Genomic DNA, 8,681 nt, shown 5'->3' on the forward strand with positions numbered 1-8,681 from the left:
TTGGGATGATGCCTCTGTTATTAATGTTTTTGAGGCTGTTTCTGAGATGAATGATCATAAGGTTTGGTTTTATGGTTTTTATAAGTTGTTCGATTATTAGTATTTAAAAATATCAATAACTGAGAGGATTTAAACTTTTTTTTCAGATTCGTGTTTTGGTTGATTCTTTGCCTGAAGTTGAAGACGCTTTAAGCCAATGTGGAAGTGATCATGACGCTGTGGAGGATCTAGATGCCTTTTAGTTTAATATGTTAGGATACTACTATAAGTTGTTGTTGTGCAGGATCTTCATGCTTTTTAATTTAATATGTTCAGATAGTAATTTAAATTGTTGTTTGGTTTATAATACAATGTTAGTCCCTTCTGAATTGTAATATGGATATAATTATGGTATTTATATATTTAATCAAATTTCTTTTTTAATTACGACAAAAAAATATGTGTTTGTTTTACCATTTTCAAATAAACTCGTGCAATAATTAATCAACTATTAATCAGTATTGTAAATATGATAATTGCGGAAAATAAATATATATACTGGTTTTTGATTGCCATTTTTAAATTTATGTATTCAACCTAAGGTTAGATTTAATTGTTATTAAAAAATATAGTTGTCTTTAGTTTTTTTTTATTTGTTTAATCAAATTCTTTTTTAATTACAAGAAAAAATATGTGTTTCTGTTTCCAATTTCAAATAAATCCATGCAATAATTAATTAATTATTAATCAGAACTAAAAAATAAATTGATAATTAGAAAAAAAATATAGATAATGGTTAATAAACTGGTTTTCATTACTATTTTTAAATGTATTCAAGTTGAGATTAAATTTAATTGTTATTGAAAAATATATATGATATAAGTTTTTTTAATTTCCTTTTTTTCTCCAAAAAATGTGAACTCAAGGTAGCCATATAGCCATTAACACATAACTCATGTTGTTGCTTTTGTTCATTTTTTTCATTTTTGGGTTTTTTCGTGTGTTTCTGTTTTTCACTTTGAAACCCGATTTGGTGTCTATGAGCTCAACGATGATTCCCTCCGACTCGCCCTCTCCAGAAGCAGAAAGCCAAGTACCCAGAACTTCGAATCGTTCTCTTGATATCGTTGATTTTGTTGGGTGGGTGTGTGATTCAATTAGAGTCGCGATGCATGCTGTTCTTTAGTCAGGGGCTTCTTTCTCTTCAAGTTCTCCGAAAAACAGATATCAGATCAATGAATCGGGTTCATCGAAAACTAATATCCTCTTGGTTCTTTTTCTTTTTCTTGATTCTGTCGATTTTTCTGATGAATTTTGTCATCGGTTCCACGATTGATCTGGGTTTTGTTGTGTATGGTTGCTCAGATGCCTGATTGTGCAAATTCTGTACATTTTTTGTATCCCTTGTATGCTTAATCGACATTTTTTTTTCTAGGGTTTGTGAAATTCCTAATCTTCCAAGTTGTCATCGTTTTGGTATCTGTTCGATGTTTAACCCACATGTTATTGTTTAGGTTTTCTGAAATTACTAATTTGCAAATTTTGTATGTCAGCTGGTTTTTTTGTGGGTTCATGTTGTTGGTTCGATTTTTTTGGGTGTTGCTCTTACCCTTCAGTTTGAACTTATTATCAGATCTCCTTTTGGTACACGTTGAATTGTTTGTTGCATGTCTTTTGTGCTTTTCATGAATATATTTATGATTTATTATTTTGTTTACATTCGACAAATTCCTTGAGTTTTTAAACTGTTTTCTGTTTTGAGAAACATGTTCTGTTATCTATGTTTGATGTAATGTTCACATGAAAATGTGGTTTGGATACATAATAACGTTGTTGTGTTTATTCTTTATTGGGAATTCGAAATTTGGGCCTCTTTAAGAAGGTATGAAGTTTGAATCATATCTGTTTCATGAATGTTGGCTTCAGTTTGAGATTTTTTTTAATTTTTATCTAAACTTTTTTTTCCCACTCATCTGCTGTTTTGAATGTATTCTTACCTAACACATTTACCAACTTTCATTATGATCAGTAGAATCATTGTTTGGGGTAGTAGATTCATAGATGGGCTGATATGACATATCTATATAATATAGAGGTATGGGTATATCTAATTTAATTAGCTATGGACACATTGACTGTCATATGTCAATCAATCAATCAATCTAGCCAAGGAGTCTAAGAGAAACGTATTCTACAAGCTTTGCTTTAGAAACTTGCTCATCCCTCTGGTATAAGTAGTACTGAGGTAATGCAGTATTGTGGAGATTTTTCAAGAGCTATCAGTTGCTCCTTACTTGTCTTTTTTCCCTTGCATTCCTTTCTGTTGAGATAAATCTCATATCCCACGCTGTTTTCTTTTGCCCATTTTTGGTTCTTTAATTTTTTTTTCATGCATGTTCTTTCATCTTTACTATTTATTAATCGATAAGATGAGTGTTAGTATTGATCCTCTTCACAAAATCTCTCCATGGAAGGAAACTTGGAGTATTGAAGCTAAGATCTTGACCATTTGGGAAGATACTTTCATTGCTAATGAAAATATGCAGAAACTTTTACATGTAATCTTGATGGATAAGCAAGTGAGTATGTGTGTGTTTGTTGGTGTGTGTGTGTGTGACTGTGTGTGTTTGTGTGTGTGTGTGTGTGTCTCTGTGTGTGTATGTGTGTGTCTGTGTGTGTGTGTGTGTGTGTGTGTGTCTGTGTGTGTGTGTGACTGTGTATGTGTTATCAAAAGCTCAGTTTTTGCTTAACTAAATTGTGTATTTTAAAATTCTGATTGTGATCAGTTTTAGTATATGTAGTATTTCATGGTATGATATTTAGAAATGGTCAGATTATTTTTTTCCCTCTTTTTTAATTTCCCAGCACAATAAGGTCCAAGCAACTGTTGAGGATGATTTGATCACAACTTTTGTTCATCAGTTAAAACAAGGACATGTGTGCATTATTTCCGACTTCAAAGTGATACCTAATGGTGGATTGGTTAGGGTTACAAGACATCGATTCCGGATCATTTTCAAGTGTAGTACTTCTGTTGTTGCAGCTCCGAATAAAGTCATACCTAATCCTGGTTTAAGTTTAACCTCCATGGACGAGATTCTTCAAAAGCGCACTGGTTATGAGTACTTAATAGGTAAGTTTCGCTTTTTCAAAATTCACCGAAAATAAAAGTCTTTTGAAGCAAGGTTATTAACAGCTAAATGAAATGTCTTGTGGTATTGTATCCGGCAGTTTAATCTTTTCTGGTATAATTTGAATAAACAGATTTTGTTGGAATGCTGTGCGGATTGAAGAGAAAAATGGATGTTGAGTGTAATGGAAAGATATTGAAAGTTATTGTGCTTGTGGTTTTTGCTGATGGGTATCCTTTGGCTTTCTGTTTTTCATTCTATTTTTAAATTATGTTATGCCACTTTTTCATTTCTTTTTATTGCTCCTGAATTGTTCTATTGTTGTATTCCATTTATTATAATGATTACCCAGGAAGAAAATATCCTGCAGTCTTGTTGGTGACTCTTCTACTCTTATAGACATCACTAGTTTGCAAAAGTATCAGAGACCACCAGTTCTTATTTTGCAATCTTTCAAGATCAAAATCATTGGAGGTGAAAAGTGGTCCATGTTGGACACATGTCTGAGCTTGATTTGTTTATATATTTTTGTTTACGAATTAATTGTTTCTTTACGAATTAATTCTTTCTTATTGTGTTTTGTGATTTGTAGATAAAGTTAGCCTCCAAAATGTGATCAATGTTTCTCGGGTTTCAATCAACCCTGATATGCAGGAAACTGTGAATTTTCTCAATCAGTTAGTTCCATTAAATTTTTACTCAATTTTGTCACAATGAACTGAAAAATTCTGCCTTTCTCTTCATCGCTCACTTGCTCATTCTCTCTCTCTCTATTGTTCACTTGCTGATTCTGTCTCTGTCTCTAATGCTCACTCACTCACATTCTTACTCTTTCATTCTCTCTCTCTCTCTCTCTCTCTCTCTCTCTGTTTTCTTGTGTTTGTGGTCATCCAATTGTTGGTGATGATAATATGTTTCATTGTCAGCTGTGCGGCAAAGAGGTCCAGCATTTTATGACCAGGTAAATCCAGGTTATGATTTAGAAAACTTTTTTGGATCTATTATGATTCAATAATATAAGTTAGCTTCGCTTATCACCTTCTTGTGACTCTCACAAATAGATTAATCTGATGTTTAGTTTCTTGGTTATAGTTACAGGATTAAGATACTTGTTGAAGATGGTACTTCTTGTGGAATGTTTGTGTTGTTAGACAGTGCGGCGACTAAGCTATTAGGGAGAACCTGTTCTGATGTGTTTTTGTTGTTAGAAGATGAACAGGAGGTATGATTAATTCTCTTAAATTTTATTTCTGTATACTGTATCAATAACTACTTTTTGTTCCTCAATTTTGTCCATTAATTAGTGATCACTTTTCAATTTCTATGACAGAAAATTAAGCACCAATACTGTCCACAATTTTTTATCAACTCATTGGGAAAGAGATTGTTTTCAAAGTTCAGGCAAAGCGGATTAACAGTCCCGGTTATTGTGGTACCTTTAAAATCATCAATGTCATTAGTGATGCACGTTTTTTCAGGAAAGTTCAGTCTGATCAGTGCATCAAGGTTAGTGCGGTCTCTTTAAGTTAGATACTAGTGAATTAGAGGAGTCATTTTTAGATATAGTTTCTTGATCGCCAGTTTCTAATTCTTTGGCTGTTCTTTTGAATGCTATCCTTTACATGCCAATATGATTTTGCCGCATACTTTACAAAGTTGGCTTCCATTTGTGATTCATGTTTTTGTTTCCAAACTTTAAGGATGTTACTTCTGATTCGGGCTTTAGCCCAATACTTGAAGACTTCTCTCAGTGTGGACAGTTTAGAAGTTATGACAACCAACTCATATCTGGTGTTCCAATACAACTGCATAGCATTAAAGAGATGCTTGCTGACATTCTTTGTGCTAAAATATATTCTTCTGCATCAAAAAATGTTAGTAATTATGTTTATGTTCTCAATCGTCTGAACTGTGTCTCAACATATCTTGTATGATAAAACATGCATCATAATATGCCAATTACTGTTTCTCTACAGGATCAGATTTGTATTTTGATCGGTGAAATTATTGATGTGCCGAAACATCAGAAGTGGTGGTACTATTGCTGTTTGTGTAATGCACCTGTTTCTCATGTTGGAAATTTATTTTATTGTTATCTGTGTAAAGTTGAGTGTTTTGATGTCATAAGAAGGTATCTATTTTATCTCTTGGAGTTCTTGGTACCATTTTTTCTTTTTGCTTAATTTCATCTTCTACAACTGTCTCTTAGTGTATATTTTTTCTTTTGTTTACATTATTTAGGTATCGCATCAAAATTATTGTTTCCCATTCAAATGGGAGCAATATTTTCATACTTGAAGATGATGAGGTGATGCAAATACTGAAAAAGAGTTGCTTAGATTTTTTGATGGACCAAGGAAATTCGTCCCAAGTAATCATTTTGTTTTTAATTTAATTTAATTGTCCTTGTTTTCAGTTGACTGTTTATGGTTCAGGTATGTGAATTTTGCTAATGTACCTATTCTTTTCTTTTTCTTTTTCTTTTTCTTAGTCAACGGATGATTACACTATTCCGAATAGCATGATTTCTCAGTTGATGAACAAGAAAATTGTCTTCATTGTGGATCCTAGACCCATTGGATATGATTTGAATAAATCTCTTCATGTTGTTCGTGCAATATGTGATGATGTTGATATTGTGAGCTTTTTGGAGGACTCCATCCATGATAATCAACAGCAGGTGGTACCATTATTATGTAAATCTGATGTTGCGTTATTCCACTCTGTTTTTTTTTTTATCAAGTTAACCTCAATTGCCTATATTGTTATGTGTTTTTTCATGGGCGATGTATTAAGTGTTACTGATGTTATTCCTCTCTTGTTCCATTTAGAAATTTCCTCTGGATCCCTTTGTTCCTCATTTTCCTTTCGAATTTAAGAATCCTGTTGAGTTTCACTCCAATGCAACCGTTCAGTGTTCATCCAGCTCAGGTGCTCCAGTGCATGATGCTTCACCGATTTCCGTTCTGAACTGGAATTGTTGGGTATTTTTTTATCTAATGGGCTTTGATTCTTTATCTAATGTGTTCCTTGTTCTTATATTTTGCTGTGTTCTCTGTAGACTGTTAACCATGCTTTTCATGCAAGAATCTGCTCCTCACAAGGTTCCAATTTAGTTGGCAATCATCAGCCTCTCACTATTAGGGAAGAGCTTCGGAGGGCCTTTGGACATTGTGAAAATACTAGCGATGCTGTGGAAAGGATGGATGAGTGTAGTGGCTAATTGTTTCTTACATTACAATATATATTTATATAGATATCTATAATATCATTGCAAGACTTTGAAGAATTGTTAGAATTTTGTTTAGTTGTGTTAAGGTTTTGTTACAACTTATAAAAATGTATGCAATAATTTAAATAATGAATTCCAAAATCATTTAAAAAATGTATTTTTTTAAATTGTGTTATAATTTTAGATTTAGATTTAGATATCTCATGTAAAAGGATATTTTTTAGTCAAATTGGTTAAATGTATTCTTATTTATTTATCATGTGAAAATATATATTTCAAACAAAACTTTAAAAGATAAATTTCAATTACTAAAAAAAAAATCTAATGAATTTTTTAGTAATTTTACTTTTATTATTAAAAATATATCAATTCTACTAAAAAGTAAATAAAAATATATTATTCATCCTTTTTTATTTTTACGATTTAGTAGTCATCCAATACTCAAATACTTAGTTGGTTTTATTAATTTTTTATTGATATATCTAAGTTATCTATCTTAGTACTTTAATAGTGTATAGTTAGATATTTTTTTGCTAAAAAAAAATTTCTAGGCAGTAAAACGCTGCTGTTCCACTCAATGAGACAATTAGCAAACCCAAAGTGCATCCTACCGTGCCAGACCTAGCATTCCAGACTCCAGGGCGCCGTTTCAATCTCATCGACCTCGAGAGAGCCCCTCAGCTCCGTTCAGTGAACGCCTCGTGCCGCCGCCATTGTTCGTTCGAATATCTACCGTCTGCGCTCTCACTTCCCCTCGATCGAGAAGCAACTATCGCAAGCTTGGAAGCCTCCATCGCGCGGTACCCATCATCTACTCCAGCACTCTTGCATGCTCTGTCTCCCTCGGTGTTTCTGTCTCCGTTGGTCAATCGGTGTCTCTGTCTCTGTCTCTTGGTGTCTCTGTCCCTCTCCCCAACCACAGTCTCTTGCATGTTCTCTAGGTAACTTTTTTTTATTAACTATCAATTTATGATTGAAGTCTGGTATAGTGAAACTCTGTTAACTCTTATATAGTGAAACTGTGTTACTGAAATAGTGAACCTCTGTGAACATTGATTCAACTGATCTGAATCTTTATTTGAAAATTATTTTTTGGTTCTTTGATTTTTAGGGTGCTTGCCACTTCAATTTGAGGGGATTCTGAATTTTGGTTTAAACTGTGATTGAATGTTCTTTGGTTTGGGTATTTTTCACTTTCCTGAAACCTTATCTTTTAATTCGTTGAGATCAAATTATTGTTTTCAGCCTTGGTAATTTTTAGATATTCTTTTTGGTTGCTTTCTTTTTAAATGTTTCAATTGGTGTTATTGTGTTGTTGGTGTGATTTAATTGTTCTTTTTGATTCTTTCTTTTGCTCGAATGCCCAGACAATGCTTGATTGCTTGGATTTAACTGTTCAATGGATAAATTTAATCATGCTGGTTCAGATGCTTTTTGAACTTGGCTTAAATTAAAAGTTTTATATGATGTTGACTAGAAACATAAATTGAGTTTACTAATTCACATGTCTTGAGTGTTAGTGTTGATATTTTCTTATCTTATTTGTTATCAGTTTTAATGTTTTATTGTGGCTTTTGTTTCTATGTGAAAATTCTTAAATATCTTCAATTTCCTACCTGATTTAAGGTCCTACAAATGACATGCTTTATGTTTTGTTCTTTAAGTTTCTTTATTCAATTTTATCGCTTGTTTTTCTTGAATTTGTTGAAATTTTCTGTTAGGGTTTACTTTATTATAATGCTCTCTTTTGCAGTACGAGACAACATCCTTTATTTCTTCTTGAATCTTTATATCAAGCATCTCTATTTGACAAGTCTGAATGGCCATGGATGCTAATAGAGAAGATCCAAACAGGTATGGTGCTGAGCATTAGAGAAGATGTTCTCTTTGCTGCATTTTCAATTCGATTGAAGTCTCATTTGTTTTTCCATTAAATATATTTCATATTAAGTTATGAAAATTTTAATGTGAATTCAATATCGATGTAATGCCATCTATAGTGTTTTTTTTAAATTCTTATTCAGATATTTTTCATGTTTTAATTTAATTTTATTGGCCTCTCATTTGTATGTGGGCTAGATTTCAGAAGTTGTTGTAATTTATACAATATGTATGTTAGTTTTCTAATGTGGTCTCTTGGGTATTTTTCATTATTGTGCTTTTAGTTTGTTACAATTTTTTTTGTATACTTAGTTAGTTATTTTCTTGGTTAAAAGTCTCGGTCTTAAATTCTAATCGTGCCTTTATACACTAATAGGAGGTTTTTAGCAACCCAGGTATATTGGCCCAGCGAAAAAGAACTGGTTTTCAGATTTTGTGATCTCAATCAGCAGGTAATG

Source organism: Arachis duranensis, chromosome 2 (genome assembly GCF_000817695.3).
Source record: "Arachis duranensis cultivar V14167 chromosome 2, aradu.V14167.gnm2.J7QH, whole genome shotgun sequence".
Classification (NCBI taxonomy): Eukaryota; Viridiplantae; Streptophyta; class Magnoliopsida; order Fabales; family Fabaceae; genus Arachis; species Arachis duranensis.